Source organism: Bombyx mori, chromosome 4 (assembly GCF_030269925.1).
Source record: "Bombyx mori chromosome 4, ASM3026992v2".
Classification (NCBI taxonomy): domain Eukaryota; kingdom Metazoa; phylum Arthropoda; class Insecta; order Lepidoptera; family Bombycidae; genus Bombyx; species Bombyx mori.
Genome location: NC_085110.1, coordinates 5,241,535 through 5,258,432, shown reverse-complemented (window position 1 = coordinate 5,258,432; position 16,898 = coordinate 5,241,535). Strand labels below are relative to the sequence as shown.

General features: G+C 37.1%; 1 long non-coding RNA gene across 1 annotated transcript in view; it reads right to left on the bottom strand.

Annotated features, from left to right (window-relative positions):
• Positions 1-242: 242 nt before the first annotated feature.
• Positions 243-16,898, bottom strand: part of LOC134198743 (uncharacterized) — a 31,531-nt gene continuing 14,875 nt past the window's right edge. Inside the window, exon 3 of the long non-coding RNA XR_009972906.1 lies at positions 243-352. This is a non-coding gene — a long non-coding RNA (uncharacterized LOC134198743). The remainder of the gene's footprint in view (positions 353-16,898) is intronic.

Sequence of the window (16,898 nt, the reverse complement as noted above, 5' to 3'; positions counted from 1 at the left end):
GATATTTTAAAAACCATTTTCTTAAACTATTATTGGAATTAATATTATTGAGTTTGATTCCTTTTATAACTATACAGATATCTTAGAACTTATGTTTCAAGGTGGGTGACGGCATTTGCGTTGTAGATGTTTATGGGCTTCAGTAACTGCTTAATACCAGGTTGGCATCCACCCATCCAAGCAATAAAAAAAAATTGTTTGTATTCTAATGTTAAAATTCGATAAGATATTATTTAAAGTACCTGTTTCGCATAGGTGTGAAATAAACAGAAAGGTACGGCTTGTTTGATTAATCACGGAGCACGGGCATTTTGATTTATAGATGCGGCTGACGGTCAGGTCGCCGGGCCGTCTGCAACGAAACGAATTATTTATTAACATTTTTGATACGATTGCGTAATTATATGATTATTTTTTGAAGCCATACGAAATATGTTATGTTTTCACAGTTATCAACATATATCAGAATTTGAAAGGGTACACTGAAGACCTTAGTTGGTATGTTGATAGCACACAAATCGGTATGTATATGAATTGTGTATTACCATTGGAACTCGATTCGCATGAGAAGTTAATGGATGTATAAAAGAGGAATTAAAAAAGTTTTCCTTTAACTGTGTTGGACGAATGTATGCGAAATTACGGGCGAAAGGCCAGTATTCGACATAAATATTTAGTACATAAAATAATATTATACATGTGCTGCCATCTACCGTCATCATAATTTAACATAGTTAAAATAAATAATCTTTCTAACACTGTGTTAATTATTAACACACTATAAATGATCATGTTGGTACATTAAACTCGCTATGTAGTTAAAAGTAGTAAAATAAAAATTTGAATAGAATCAGGCCAAGTAGATATTTTACTAAACTGTTACTAGATAGGGATAATAGGATACAATACAGATTGACATTACAAAACGGTATATTACTTTAACAGTATATTATTCACTTTGAAAAAATCCGAGGTGCTAGATGAGGAAGCTTTAAAGGAAAGATTAGCATTCTGCTATCTACCATACTATCGACTAACTTAGTCCCTCAAGTCCGACAGGGTCGCCGTGAAGTCAATTCCAGGAACTCGATAATGAAGACCGCCCTCGGGCGCGATCGAGGTAGCTTCTGACCGCAGCTTTAACCCTAGGACTTGTGGTTCAACTAGTGACGCTGTCAAAGAGCTCGAATTGAATCTCATCCCATTCGAGGCATTGATTGGAACATCACGCCCCGGCTTTTTTTTACCTAAGCTGATAGCCTTGAGAGGCTATATCAGCGTAACCCTAACGTGTAGATGAGCTCTCGGGGCTCAAACCAGGAGGCGTTGCTAGCATTGGTCCTAGTAGTGCTTCGCTGAGAAGATCTGGCGAGAAACTTAGCGGGCTGTGTGTATGGGTTACTTTACTCACTGAGGCCTTCGTTGCAAGCGACGGGTTCGACGAGAACGGTGACCAATGCTTCAGGTCTTCCCGGCTACCTATTCTCTAGTTAATATCCTTGACCGCGAAGTTCTTTTACCTGGAAGTCATCCAGGGTATGGCTTTTGAGCTCATGCAAAGTAATTGAGATTAGTCGTCTGGCACACATTGGACCAGAACTAGCTTGATTTGATTGTTCGCCGATCGCCCCAAATCGAATCACCAACCAGGCGACTCAACATTAATTTTTAAGATCTGCTATTAAAAATCTTTGTTTGCGCCATACATTTTAAATGCAACCAAAAGTAGGATATAGCCATAGATTATCACTTTATTTTTGACGTATTAATTTAGCGTTCTGCAAGTATAACAGAATAACAGAAATGTCAAATAATAATGTACATACTAACTACACATCTTTAAGATACCTATTGCTTAGACAAAACTGACCAAATTTTACTTAAACAAAGTAAAGTGAACATTAAAAATAAATATGTTTTTATGGATCTTCCTATCCATATTCTACGTTCAATAACATTATTACAAAAAATTCTACATTATATTATTTGTTACGAAAGTTCGTTCGTTTTGTCATTATATTTCCCTTCGCCCGTTGCACAATTAAATGCTATCCATCTCGACATGCGTGCACTGATCTAGACCTAATCCTACCATAATTTTCCCAGTGAGGATTTAACGTCTCGACTTCCCAGAACGCGTATTTCAACTGAATTCATGTACAAATACGTTCGCAATAACGCAGGACAGTAGCTATCTCGTCAGCTGTAAATCTTGTTCGGCGGCTACCATCAAAGAGTGCAATCAACGTTAAATCATAATAAAGAGAATCGATATCTCGCACGGACGAGAAAAATATCGATTTGAAAAAATATAGATTCCGATGCTAGATTGCGGTCGAGTTTAACCCTTGACTCTGCGTATGTGAAATGAGTCATTTATCAATGTGTAGTGTGGCCATGGAATTTTGGTAATTATTGGACGTCATTGTTTCGAAATATATTATTATCAATGTATCCCGCTATTGCAATTGTCAAATTTCAATTTTAGTTTGTTATTAATTGTGTAGGGCTATTAGAGTATTTAGTATATCTAAAGACTTGCAAGTCCAATTTCATGCCCAAAAAAGGGTTACACAAATACTAATAAATACAAATCTCTTCATCTTGCACATAGGAGTGATGTTGAGTGATAGCGCGGCACGTTTGTGGATCAGGTGCGCGCGCGCCGCTCTCACTTCACATTTGTCACTGTTACCTGCGATTATTCATCTCATTGAAACATTAACACCGCCGAGAACTAATCACGTTGACTAATGGAGCCCCCCGTCGACACTTCCTAAGGCCCTCGTGAGAGAACGATTGCAGCGTCTCGTTTAGGCTATTCGATACGTAGCGGGTTGCTATTTTGATTTATTTTGACTGCGGATAACATTTTTGATGTACATTGGTTGTACATACACACTTAATTGGTTTATTGCTTTTTTTATGATGGAAGGATTACTGGTTGCCCGGAGGCCTCTCCAGTTTCACCAGGACAGTTGAGCGAGCAAAAGCTCGACCAGGTGGAATTTGCTAACAGCTGCCCGAGCGCTTCTGAGAGAGACCTAACAGCTCAAAGATAGTGTTACGCGGTGAGCGGTTTTGTAGTTTTAAAAAAAACTTTATTTTAATATACACTGAATTTATTTATCCTTTACAAAAATCTGATGTTACACGGACAGAGTTACGATGTTATAAGTTTGAAGATTGATGACGAACTCCTAAGTTTCAAGGAGAAAGAGAATTTATACATGAATATTATTTACTAAACAATTAGTAAATGAGTCATTTAGACTATGAACCGTTTTGGTAAACATATTTAGAATCCGTAAGGACACAATTAGTAAATGATGGAATTTTACCGATGTGAAAGGAATACAATATTAACTAATGTTCTAATTCCAAATGAAGATCTGATGTAAAGTAAACAATATACATATGATTTAGTAACATGAGGAAATAAGTATGTTATATAGTAACAATGATTTAGAACTTAAGAACTAAGAGTTAGAGTACATTATGTGTTTATGAGAATTGATATATGACTTAGGTACTAGTGTGAGGGGCATAACATAACAATAGCTACTTCGCGAATGCATCTACTACCGGATCGGAATCGCGACCCTCTGAGAAGTTCCGGCGAGAAACTCAGCGGGCTGATGATTGATTAGGTGAATTTATGGCTATGTTAGTACTCGTAAGTTATCGGCATGCATGTCTTTCAATGACATGCATTTTTTTAAGGATGTGTATTTCAACATTATCTCAGATTGAACAAAAACAGTCTAAATAGAAAAGCGTACGAATGTTGGACACGTTTCTCAATCACGGTAATGATAAAGTGAAGGTTTATGTGCGTACGCGTACTGCCTCGCTCTCGACGGACAAACGAACAACCACGCAAAAAAGTACACCATAAACATTACGTTTATGACGGCAAATAAAGCTCGCCATCTTCCCCGTAGTCCCGTAGTGAATTATTGCTTTATTGCTTCAGAAATATTTCACAAACAGAAAATATTTTATGATTCTCCAGTTAAGAGCGGTCGTATATCATTTTAAGCCATAGATAATAAAATTCGTAAGTCACCATGAGCGAGACAAAGCGCAAAAACGAGAAGCTGTCGACCTGACCTCGGACACTAGAATTAAATCATACCTCGATTTATTATATATAGCTCGTAACAATGGTCTAGTATCTTTTATTGATGTATTTCAACTAAAGATAATATTAAAAAACGATAAAAATATTTAAAAAATTACGCATTATTTGTCGACAAATCGAAATAAATGAATTATGTTCCATGTTGAATTTAATAAGCTATTCGTGATATTACGCCAATATTTAAAGTTTTATTAGTATCTATGTAATAGAAAAAAAAACTTAAAAAGTCGAATATTGTAACACGGATTTTGTGTAAAACTAAAACAAAATATCTATTTTAGTTAAAGCTTCAAGACTTCATGATCGAAATTAATACACAAGCGCAGTAGATCTTTCTAATAGGTAATTCAACAAAATCGATCATAGCAAAATCATCAGATCATTCGTATAAAAACATGCGCGTAATAATAGCGCACCAAAAATCATGCGAGCGAACGTCACGCGTGGAATTTCGCGTTTTGTCCGTCACAAACATAAAATTGGAATAGTTAATGCCCAGCGAAATCGTTAAACGAACGAAGACTGTAATTGGAAGACGTTAAAAATATCCAACAGTTGTTATACTTGACTGTTAAATGTTTTAACGTGGCCATTAGTCTTTTCGTGTTTACACATGTGTTACATTGTTACCTCCTCGATGGTGCACGTCAGCGGTGCAACCACTTATTACATGTATCATGGCTCTATTGTCATATGAAAACGACCTTTGTTTTATTTAAATTGCATTTACATATTTTGTCGTAAACACGCTTATTTACTGACACTGATTTTATGTTTCATTACGTTTGTCACGGTTTATGTTGTGAGGTTTAATATAACGTTATTTATTCATACATCTATGCATGCGCGTAAGTAAATTTTGAGATTGGTACTGAATATCGTTGTTCGAGAAATTAAGACTTGTCGGATCGTGTTTGAGTTTTATTAGTATTGTGGTTGTATCGTACTGGATTTAATGTTTAGGACAAAGGTCATCTTTTTTTTTTTTTTTTTCCCTACGTATTCGCTGGTAGTCTAAGAGGCTAACTACGCCCGGACAGGTAGGAGAGCTCACGGGCTCAATCTGAGTGAATTTGCTAACACTAGCCCTAGAAAGAGCAATGCTTCGCAGAATCTACCAGGGGATCGGAATCGCGACCCACTGAGAAGATATTGCGAGAAACTATGAAACTGTGTCTATGGGTTAGTTCGCGCATCGAACTCTTCGTCGTAATAGACGTTATCATATTTCATTAGGTACTACGGCTCACAATTATTATATAGTTAGCAATTCTCACGTTGCTTGCGACACATTAACAAATTTTAGTATTCACTACACTTTTTTTAACGTCACACAGAGCATCTGCGTAACAAAAACGTCGTATTTACATAAAAATTTCACAAGACACATGTAAGTTTCGACAGCTCAGTGTCGCCGAGATGATTTGGTTCGCTGCGGGTAGCTTATGCCGAAACAAAAGAAAGTTCCCGTTCCCAGAACGATCAAGGAACTTTACGGCTACAATGTTGTAATTGTCGTGATTTTTTCGAAACCGAGGCCTCATGAGTTCTCGGAAGGCCGAAGGACATTACCAAGGTGAGCGTCTATAAAAAATAGTCGGTACATACGTGTCGAGATTCGTATTCTGGGCACGAACTCATTAGCGTTTTTTTACGTTCGATGACGGATTTTAACGTTCATTGATAAATTGCAAGCTCTTAGAGTTAATCATCATTAATCATATTTATTTTGGGAATCATTTTAGTGGTGCTGACGAGGAGTACGATGATCCGTCCGCTTTGGTTTTTGTCTAAACAGGCATAGTCCGTCTCAGATTTCTATGCATACAGTTGATGGGGACATACGGAAGACACATTATATTACGCACACAATGCTTAATTTGAAAAAAAAAAAAAAAAAAAAACTATCAGGCAGCGACTTAGCTGTGCTCCTGGCATTGCTGACATCCACGAGCAATAGTAACAACTTCGCATGAGGTGAGTCGCAAGCGCGTCTGCCTATTAATCGATTGATATATCGCTTCTCATATGGGGCAAACATTCGTGTCATGAACAGGTTTGTTTGCTCTTTGTCTGGGTGTATATTATCTATATATTTAAACGTACTATATATATACATAAGTATGTATGTCAGTCTCTGAAACCCACAACACGAGGAATCCTAATTTGGGGCCGGATAATCGTGTGTTATTTGTTCCCAGTTATTTATTTATTCACTTGGCATCAGGTATTTACTAGTGCTGGTATAAATATCACCAGGAATACCATTAGTCACCTTGAGATATAACGTCGAATTCTCAGTGAAGCTTTTGACAGCTTCATCTCAAAAACCAACTGACTGGTGGGGTCTCCCCGTGTGAGTTTTGCCGTCGGTTTTATTTTTTCATAACACATTATTGTTCCTTCATCGTGCAAGTATTTCCTTCAAAATTTGGTACGTCTCTGGCTCACCAATTTAGTCCATTGAGTTTCTCGCCGAATCTTCTCAGTGGGTCGCGTTTCGGTGATCCGGTGGTAGATTCTGCGAATCACTGCTCTTATTAGGGCTAGTGTTAGCAACGTCCTCAAGTTGGAGTCCCGTGAGCTCATCCATACCAGTATACCAGCTTAGAAAGACCAAAAAAAGGTGAGGTTTGAAACATTTTCAAATATTTTTATGACATTTGTTGGCAGATGTGCGTGCGGCTCATCTGATGATAGCTACATTAATGCAAGGCGCTCAGCTAAGCGGCTGCCTAAAGCAATTTTTTTTTTTTTTTATGTTTGAAAGGTTACTGGTGGCCCGGAGGCTTTTCCAGTTTCACCAGGACAGGTGGGCGAGCAAAATCTCAGCCAGGAGGGGTGTGATTTGCTACCAACTGCCCGAGCGCCTCCGAAGGAGACTTAACAACTCAAGAGAAATTGCTTTGCGAATGAATCTACTACCTACCTACCACCTCAAAAAGCAAATCATGGTTGTGTCGCTCGATGATTCGTTAATTCTTATTAATTTTGTTGCGATTCAAAGTACCATTTCCTAAACGAGATCTCTACGGTTAATATAGCGAGTTAATTCTAGGGTTGTCCGTGTAATTTTTCAGCGCTTGACATTGCAATCGGAAGTGTACCGGCGGCGAAGGTCTTTTTGTTCCTGCAACGCTGTCGCGATGGCTTTCGGAAGTCAGTTCGCAGCGCCGGCCAGAACCATTCAAATATCGACAAATACTATTTCATTCGGCGACTTATTAATGACGCCACGATTGTCCTATGCTGTTCGCGGGAGTATTGATCTGAAAAAAGAGAAGTAGGCATTTTCCACTGCATTCAATTGGTCAATTGTATGAGTTTTGTGAACTAAACAGTTTACTGGATGTGTTTATTTATTATTGTTTCTGTAAAATTTCTTGATGTCTCTATAAATCGAGTAATCTATAAATTTCCTATAAACAATTATTTAGTAAATGTATTTGATGGAGTTAGAAGAACCTAATGAGATTGTAAGCTAGGCCGGTGCCACAAAGCCAAGACGCAGCCCGTCTGACTATTTAGAGTAAAAAATTAGTATTATTCTTCTATTCTATTCTTCTCTTATAGTAGTTCTCGTTTCGTTTGAGGCTCGAATAGGGCTGTCAGTCGATTAAACTCCGGTATGTCCCACCTACCGCCCTCAGTGTTTAAGCCTTGTTGGGACTAGGCGAGTATTTTAGTCGAGTACCCATCGAGTAATTTAGTGGCTAAACTACTCGCTACTCGCCCGAAAAAATTGAACAAAATGGATTGACTTGACTAAATTATTTAATAACCTACTCGACTAAATTTTTGGTGTTCAGACACATTTAGCTACTAAATTACTCGGTTCTCGACTAAAATACTCGCCTAGTGCGAACAAAACTTTAGGGCGAAGTCAGGTGATTTTCTTCTCATTAAAAATATATCTTATCTAATCAGATGATTCCTCATAACATCGTTTTGTAAACATTTATAAGAGATGGGTATTAATGGCTCTGTTATAGACCGCCTTATTAGATTTTTTTTATGAATGATGTTTTTACTGGTGGCCCAGATTCCTTTCCAGTTTCACCAGGACATGTAAATCAGCCAGGTGGGGCCTTCTTAGATACGAGCCGCTTTAACATATTTTTTTAACGAAATAAACTCTTTACTTGATATTAGTATAAAAAAATACACACACAATTTTTTGTCTTTGAGGTTAGTTGCATCTAAGTGTAATTATACGTTGCATTGTATGTTTCTATAATCGCATACAGTTCTGATTTAAGTTGAACACATAAATTTGACACATCAATGATAGTGAATAATATACGGTGCGACAAAAAAAACGTTCCATTTCTTAAAATTACAAACTTCAACGTGGGAAGAACATGCTTTCACGTACGTACACAATGAAAACAGAATATCATCAAATTATTACGCATGTGTCCAAAATTCACGTTCATTAACCCGTGAGAACTTATTGTTTAACGTGACGCGTAATCTGTTCGTGTAATATGTATAAGTATTCACGGATAATAATGTCGAATGTGCTTTATGTATTAATATCAAAACGATATAAGCGCCACAGCAAAATCTCATTCGTTTCGTCGTCCTGTCATTTTGTTTGTTGTACTTACGTCACTTCGTAATCCGAGTCGAAAAACTTTAGGACGTCAAACCAAATAATATTAACTTGTCTCACTCTAATAGTCACGGTGTTTTTGTAGAATGTTTTATTAATTTACGTTTTTCTGTTGTATGTTCTTTTTTTTTGTTTTAGTTTCGGAGTTCCAGGAAAAATACGTGCGTTGGTTGCAAAAAAACGAAGAATTATATTCGTACATTATTGGATTAACGTGTGCTCTTTAATTTTAATATTATGAACATAAAATTGTCGTGGTTCTACATGATGATGTATATGACTCGGTGTAGGTAGATAAAAATAATTTAAAGACTATGATATACGATCAGGATGTCTTTAGTTAGTAACTATGCAGTTCCCGGCTTAGAATACGACAGATCTTTAAATTACTTTTTTTTATTGCATATGTGTGTATACGAGCTCACAGCCCACCTGGTGTTAAGTGGTTACCGGAGCCCATAGACATCTACAACGTAAATGCCACCACCCACTTTGAGATATGAGTTCTAAGGTCTTAGTATAGTTACATGAGCTGCCCCACCCTTCAAAGCGAAACGCATTACTACTTCACGGCAGAAATAGACAGGGTAGTGGTGGTACCTACCCGTGCGGACTCACAAGAGGCCCTACCACCACTAATTACGCAAATTATACTTTTGTGGGCTTGATTTTTATTACACGATGTTATTCCTTCACCATGGAATACAATCGAGAACATTCGTTAAGTACAATTCGAACACTGGTGTATCGCTAGATACGAATGCACCGGACGTCTTATCCTTTAGCCCATGACGACTTCCTGTGTGTTAAGGGGCTATTTCGGGCTACCTATAATCTTATACCAACTATAGGATTTCCAAGGAGGGTTGACGTCGGGCCGGCGGCCAGTCGTAAAACTCATACCAAATCTCTATGCAACATGATAGGTTATGCCGCACCGACTCCCAATTTAACTCAACATATAATTCTACAAACAAACATAGTCTTCGTCTTTCGAGAGTGTAGTAAAAAAAAACCTTTTGATACACTTCAAATTTTGTGTGATTGCTTTTAGTAAAGCATGCTATGATCTTGCACGGGAAGATGCCCATATCCGGCTTTTATCTGGGGCTAAACAACCATATGTTCATGTTTGAAGACTGGAAGGTTATGGTATAGGCTTTGACATCATGGCCCAAGAGGTTGGCGGCTCTTGTTGTGGTAACCACCTAACCTCAGATGGGCTGTGACCTTCCACTCTATTAATGCGATAAAAATATACCAACAATTTGTGAAAGTTAAACTGAGGTAGTTATTCCCTTCACATACATTAATGCCGTACTTTTTAAAGATATACCGAATCATACTAAACATATTTCTTGTTTAACAAAATACTCACTATTTTATCTAGTTATTCTAACCGCCTCGCATCGGGTTGGTCATGAGCTCATCTGTTCAAATGAACTAATAAATATAGATACAAAAATTATCACTTAATACTCATCAAAGAAGTTAATATCTTTAATAATATCTACACAAACTGGCGTGTTAAAAATGAATAATGTTATTAAAATCAACTCTCTTACAACCAGTCATTTATTAACGGACCAATTAATTCAAAGCATGAAAGTATACCGATTTAACATCTCGGACCGCGTAATCTGGCCACAAATATATAGTCCATTTTAATAGCCATAACAGTAACCATAACTCAATTAAAACAAGACTCTATTTTAAATTACCATCTTAATAACACGCACGGAACGGCGCTACCTGGTTTTGGTGGGATCTAAAAGTACTAGAAGCGCTATCTAAAATAATACAAAGAGATCTAAAAGTCTTAGTGGAGAATAATTAAATGTGATACGTGTGGTGAAAAAATTATATAAATCTGCTTATAAAGCATTCGAAGTTGTTGATTGTTATAAGAGATGATCTAGTCCTTTTCAACAAAGCGAATGTTATAATAGAATTTGTTTACTTGAAGATTGACGTCATTGTGCAATATTGTGCGTTATAGCATGAAATTAAAACGCATACAATTTCCTTGTTTATGAATATACTTCGATATTGTTTTCCTGATCGCTATAATTTACGAGATAATAATAATTATAATGTGAAAATTAAACCAATTTCAGGAGTTAAGTGAAATAAATCAATTACGCTTAAAAACGGGACCACCTCAACAGTATGTACCAATATAACAGATACAGAAACAATTTTCAAAATCGGTACACAAATGACGAAGAGATTGGTAAACACAGAAGAGATCCATTGGTACATAGGCTTATACATATATATCCTCATTTTTTAAGTGTATTAAAAATCAATAAGCACGCTATTTTGTAACTTGACCTCCTCATCTCAAGTCCATTCTAAAGTTCATAATTGAATGTGATCGTGCAAAAATATCGTTCTAATTTAAAATATTGTGGATTCTTTGCTTTCTATGGCCACAGTTATTCTTTTAAATGGTAATTTTTTTCTGTACGTGGACGGACCGAGTATACTTGGAAGATGCCTCCCACAGTGACGAATGAAACCATAGTTTCAATAGGACTGAAGTAACGCTCTCTTGTCTTGAGGTTACCGGAGCTCATAAATATCAACAGCGTAAATGCTGCTACCCACCTTGAAATATGAGAATTTCAGTTTTCATAGTACAACGGCTACTTCACCCTTCAAACTGAAACGAATTACTAGTTCAAGGCAGAAATACGCAGGGCGGTGGTACCTAGCCGAGCGGACTCAAAAGACTCCCTACCACCAATTTAACATTTAATTTTCAGCTTTTTTTGTTGTCGATAGCAAATGAGCCTACGTTAGTTCTGATATTAGGCAGCTACGTTATAAACAAAAAAAAAAAAGCCAAAATATGATCGTTAAGAAAAGTGTCATTTCTATTACAATAATTCTGTGTTGAAACCCCTCTAATAGTACCGATTATGAGAACTGTAAAGCGTTCAAGAATAAATAATGAAAAATCGTGTGTAATGTGTTTTGTGTTGTGGACGCGGCCCTGACTATAAATAGTTTAATCCATCATCGTGTCAAAAAACCTGTAGGTAAGTACTGGGCACTTTATGAAATTTAACAGATCGATTTGAATGGTCTTTACAGTAAACGATAAGATAGATAAATCAACATTGAAGACCATGAAGGCGACGACATAAAATACGAAATGGAACAGTTTTCGTTTTTCAAAATTGTCACACAAATTTTACCAAACTATGCCAACTGTAACTTTGTGACGTGTGACGTCATTCAAGCTTAAAATTAACGACGAGCTAAACATAATAATATAATAATGATGATGATCCATCCCATGCCGATTTCGGTATTGTAGACCGTACTGACGTTGGGTGGATGTTTGAATCCACAAACACAATTAGCCTAGTCATACACAGTGCGTTCTTTCTGTTGCCTTATCATTTTTAAACGAAGTAGTTTATTTAATTTTCTAGATGAATCAATTAAAATAGAACAAATCTTTCATCATCATTATCATTATCCTGCCCTTTTCCCAGTTACCTGGGGTCGGTGCAACATGTTTTCTCTTTCCATACTCTTCATCATATACAATTTCTTCGCTCACTCCCCTCTTACCCATATCGTCTTTCACGCAATCCATCCATTTCTTCTTAGGTCTACCTCTTCCTCCATATCCTTCCACATTCATAGTTAACATTTTCTTACCAAACTGATTTTCATTTCGTCTCATCACATGTCCATACCATCCCAAACGCACACTTCTCAGCCTCTCTGTCACAGGTGCCACTTTCAGACTTCCTCTAACTTATTCATTCCGTATTCTATCCATTCCCGTTACTCCACACATCCATCGCAACATTCGCATTTCTGCTTAATAGAATAAATCTTTATTTACTGTAAAATACAAGCTATATTTAAATTTATCAAAATAAATGAATATTAGACCGGCTCTTCCTTTACCTCAAATTTGAAAGTTTTGTGCATAATCGCTTTAATTTAACTACTATTCCTAATAAATATTTTCAAATTGTTTTATTTTTGGTGTCTCATTCCCAATCAAGTCCCTGAAACTATATTAGGATTTTGTATCGGAGACGCAATGTGCGATAAAACTATCAAAAAAAACGGTAGGCAGCGACTTGACTCTGCCTCTGGCATTGCTGAAGTCCATTGGCGACGATAACTTCTCACCATCAGGTGGGTCGTATGCTCATCTGCCTACAAGGGCAATAAAAAAACAAAAAAAAATTAAATGCAGTAAAACAATGCCGTTATATAACTAAATTTAATTTCAGATTAACAACGATAATGGAAACGAGTATTGGAGTCGGAGACCGGTGTTGCAACTGCCAAAAAAGTTGTCTAAGTCTAATTAAATCTGCCCACGTGTTCTAATACATACACGCCTCCGAGCCTCGAGGCGGAATTGTTTTAATTACACATAGTTGATAGTGATACCCCGGATCTCTCCACATCTAGACTTGCTTAGACATGTACAAAATGAATTATAACACGTTTTTTTTTTCTACCTATTCTGATAGCCTTGAGAGGCTATTTTAGCGTAACCTTAACTAGTAGGTGAGCTCACGGGGCTCAAACCTGACGACGTTGCTAGCACGAACCCTAGCAAGAGCCGTGCTTCGCCAAATCTACCACCGGATCCGAAACGCGACCTACTGAGAAGATCCGGCGAGAAACTCAGTGGGCTGTGTCTGTGGGTTAATTTACTCGTCGAGCCTTTCGTCCCAAGCGACGGGTTCGTCGAGAACGATGACCGGTGCTTGAGGTACCTAAAAGCACCGTTAGTGGATCGGGAGGATCCGAGATGACGTGTTTTGGGTGACGTCGACTGCCTCCCATTCTGTCCGCAGGACCGGGAATGTAGTTACCGGCGGCCACAATGAGAGGGTTCTCGTGTCGTGCCGCTTTGTCGAAGTGGAAGAATACGTGCTTGAATTTTTAAATTACGTAATTATAAAACACTACCCCGGACATTTGAAACCATTAAGATTTATTAAGTACTGTATTAATACTATCATTGTTTCATCATCGGTTCGCAATGACATTCACCTAAATTATTTTTACAGCCAAACGAGTCGAGTCGCCAGACTAGTGCATTGTAATAAAAACATAAACCCTTCTATAAATTCCTATCTAGACTCTTTTTTATTACCTTCGAATGCAGACGAGCTTACGGTCCAGCTGATTGTGAGTGGTTACCGTTGCTCGTGGACATTAGAAAGGTCAGAGGACCAATTAAGACACTGCCTATTGGTGTAATAGTTGCATGGTATTTGTGAATCAAGTTGGTTTGAAAGGTAGATTATGAGCTTTATACACGCTCTGAGGTGTATTACAAGATTGGTGTTCAAGTTTTGTCTCCGGTAACGAATTAATATCAGGTGGACCTATCGTAAGCTTCTCGACAGATCTAAATAATAAAGTGGGTAGGTAAAAAAATCAACTGGAAAAATGTGAAATGGATTTAAAAAATGAGGGCCGATAAATGAATCGACTTTATTATGATTAGTAATGTTATGCAGGTTAATGTTATGTCAGGATAATATGTCTTTCGTGAATCGAAAATTGCAATCTATGTTTCGAAGTTAAGGTGTTGATTAAAGCCTGCAGTAGAACCGTACAGCGTATTGCTTAGCTAGATAGCTTATAATCCCTGTTTGTGAAAGACTAGCGATTTCCACGTGCGTATGCTAGAATGGTCTGAGCTGCGTGCGCGTAACGAGCGCTCGTCAACACCTAGCGATAATATCGCTATGACTGGCTGGAAATTATTCCGAATCGTAATTACGACGATTATTCACGGCCGGCCGGGGGCGGCGGCCATTTTTCAACAGTCACCGTTCTTAATTATGAACCGCGCTGGACGCCTGTCGAAGCTTTGAGCCGCGCCGTCACCTCGGGCCGGCTATCGTGCGCCGGGCTTCGAATGCACTTATCTTCGATGTCGTTCGAGATTGCATTGAATTTCCGTACAAGATTTAGAAATTAAGACATTAAAACAGTACCATAATTGGAGTTTCTTTTTGTTTAACACATTCGGTATGTGGTCATTGATTGAAAATGACATCCACGCGGCATTGATTACATTGATTTACATTTATTTTTAAGTTGTAAAAAAAGCACAAAATAAATTTTAATTTTTTTTTCCTATTAGGATACCGAAATCGTCATTACTATTTTAGAGTTCAATATTGTTGCAGTTGCAATATCGAACGATTTTGATAATAAAATCCTTGGTACATTACTCCACACGAGAGTGCGACTAGTGTTTATTTATCGTTTTGGAAGGCTTAGAGAAGACAGATGGAATGTTGTGTTTTTTCCTTCAAGATGAGGTGTAAAGTATGGGTGTCTTTTTATTTTTAATTTCGAAAGTAAACAAAAATCACGGGCCGTTAATTTCGTGACATAATATTATGTAAACGCGTGAGTAATAAAAATGTATTTTTTTATTATCAATTTCATTACGTTGTGTTTTGTTTTTTTTGAAAAACTTTGGTTAACCTGTAGAAATCATACCGAGATTGATCTTTTCTAGACATAACGTATACGTTTTTATATTATTGGAAGATGCTTTTAATTGGAACCCATCCACCCAAGAAGTACAGGGATGTTCTTGCTTGCGGACTTAGAATATGCGAGCTGCACCATCATTAAGATTACATAAACATTTATCTAATCATCAAAAGGGCTAGACTTTGTGTAGTCTGCGGTCTTGTAGATTAATGCCTACACCAGTTTACGCCCTTTATATATTTCGGGAAAAAAATTGCTTTTGATATTGTAGTGTTGTCTACATTTATCGCGTTGGAACAGTATAGTATTAATCCACTTTTTCCCTACCTATGCTGATAGCTTTGAGAGGCTATTTCAGCTTCTCCTTGATGTTTAAGTGAGCTCACAGGGCTCAAACCAGAGTGTTGCTAACACTGGCCAAGAGCATTGCTTCGCAGAATTTACCACCGGATCGGAAACGCGACCCACTGAGAAGATCCAGCGAGAAACTCAGTGGGCTGTCCAAAATCAACACACACACTTCGAAGTGCGTCCTGCAGTCTGCCTGTGAAGGTAATAAGAGATGTCCCTTAAATTGTTGTCCTAATATTTTTCGAAGATCGATTGGCTATTGTTCGCCGATTAGTTAATGTAAACATAGTCTCATCTTTACATTGTTTTAATAATAGGCCTGGTCTAAAATCTCTATCCTGTATACATCGATCCGATGGTAGATTCTGTGAATTACTGCAATTACTAGGGCCAGTATTAGCAAACTCTTTCAAGTCGAGTACCAGCGATTAGGTAGGTTATAAAACATATCCCTTTAAGACATGACGACTCTAAATTTAGGAATAACTACATCCCGTTTTGTCTTTTGCATTGGCAGTATGTTTTAAACAGAAATCAAAATGCCAGATCAATCGCTAAACCCTTCTGAGGCAAACATTTAAAATAAAACAGATGAGCTTACGAGCTATGAGCTAAATGCTGTGGTTAGTAAAAATTCAATGATTAATGAAACACGAAAGTGTAGACAAAATTATCGGATGATATATTATACAATCTTAATAAAAGTAGGATGAGAGAATGATTAAAAGTGCTGCAGTCCGAGCTCGTGAAACGACTTCTAGATAATAATTGAAATCGCTGTCTGGTCACGACTGTAGTTTGTACAGTCCATCGCAAAAGCGTTATTTAGTTACGTTTTTTAACAAGCAGGAGAGGTGTAATAAAGATTCTATGATAACATAATATATGATAAATTCTATCTCTCATCAACCGAATGATCATTGTTCTATACTCTTCGTATATACTGTTTTACTTATAATATTTTGTATTCAAGTTTAACAATTTTTGCTATGTGTATGTGCATTACTATAATTCTCATGTTGTATTTATTATTTTAGGTGTTCTACACACACTCATCACTTTTAATTATTATTCTCATAATCCTCTCGCAAGTCTGCTGGAAGAGATTTCTTAAAGACATAAGCAGTGTCTTTGTACATAATTTTCCTATTACTCTGTACTATGTCTTCTTTTTTGTGTATACATAAATAAATGAAATTAATAATAAAGGATTTCGTAATTTTTTGTTCTGCCCCGTTTTTATGTTGTGGTTTACTTTGGTTTACCTAGAGTCTTGAGAGT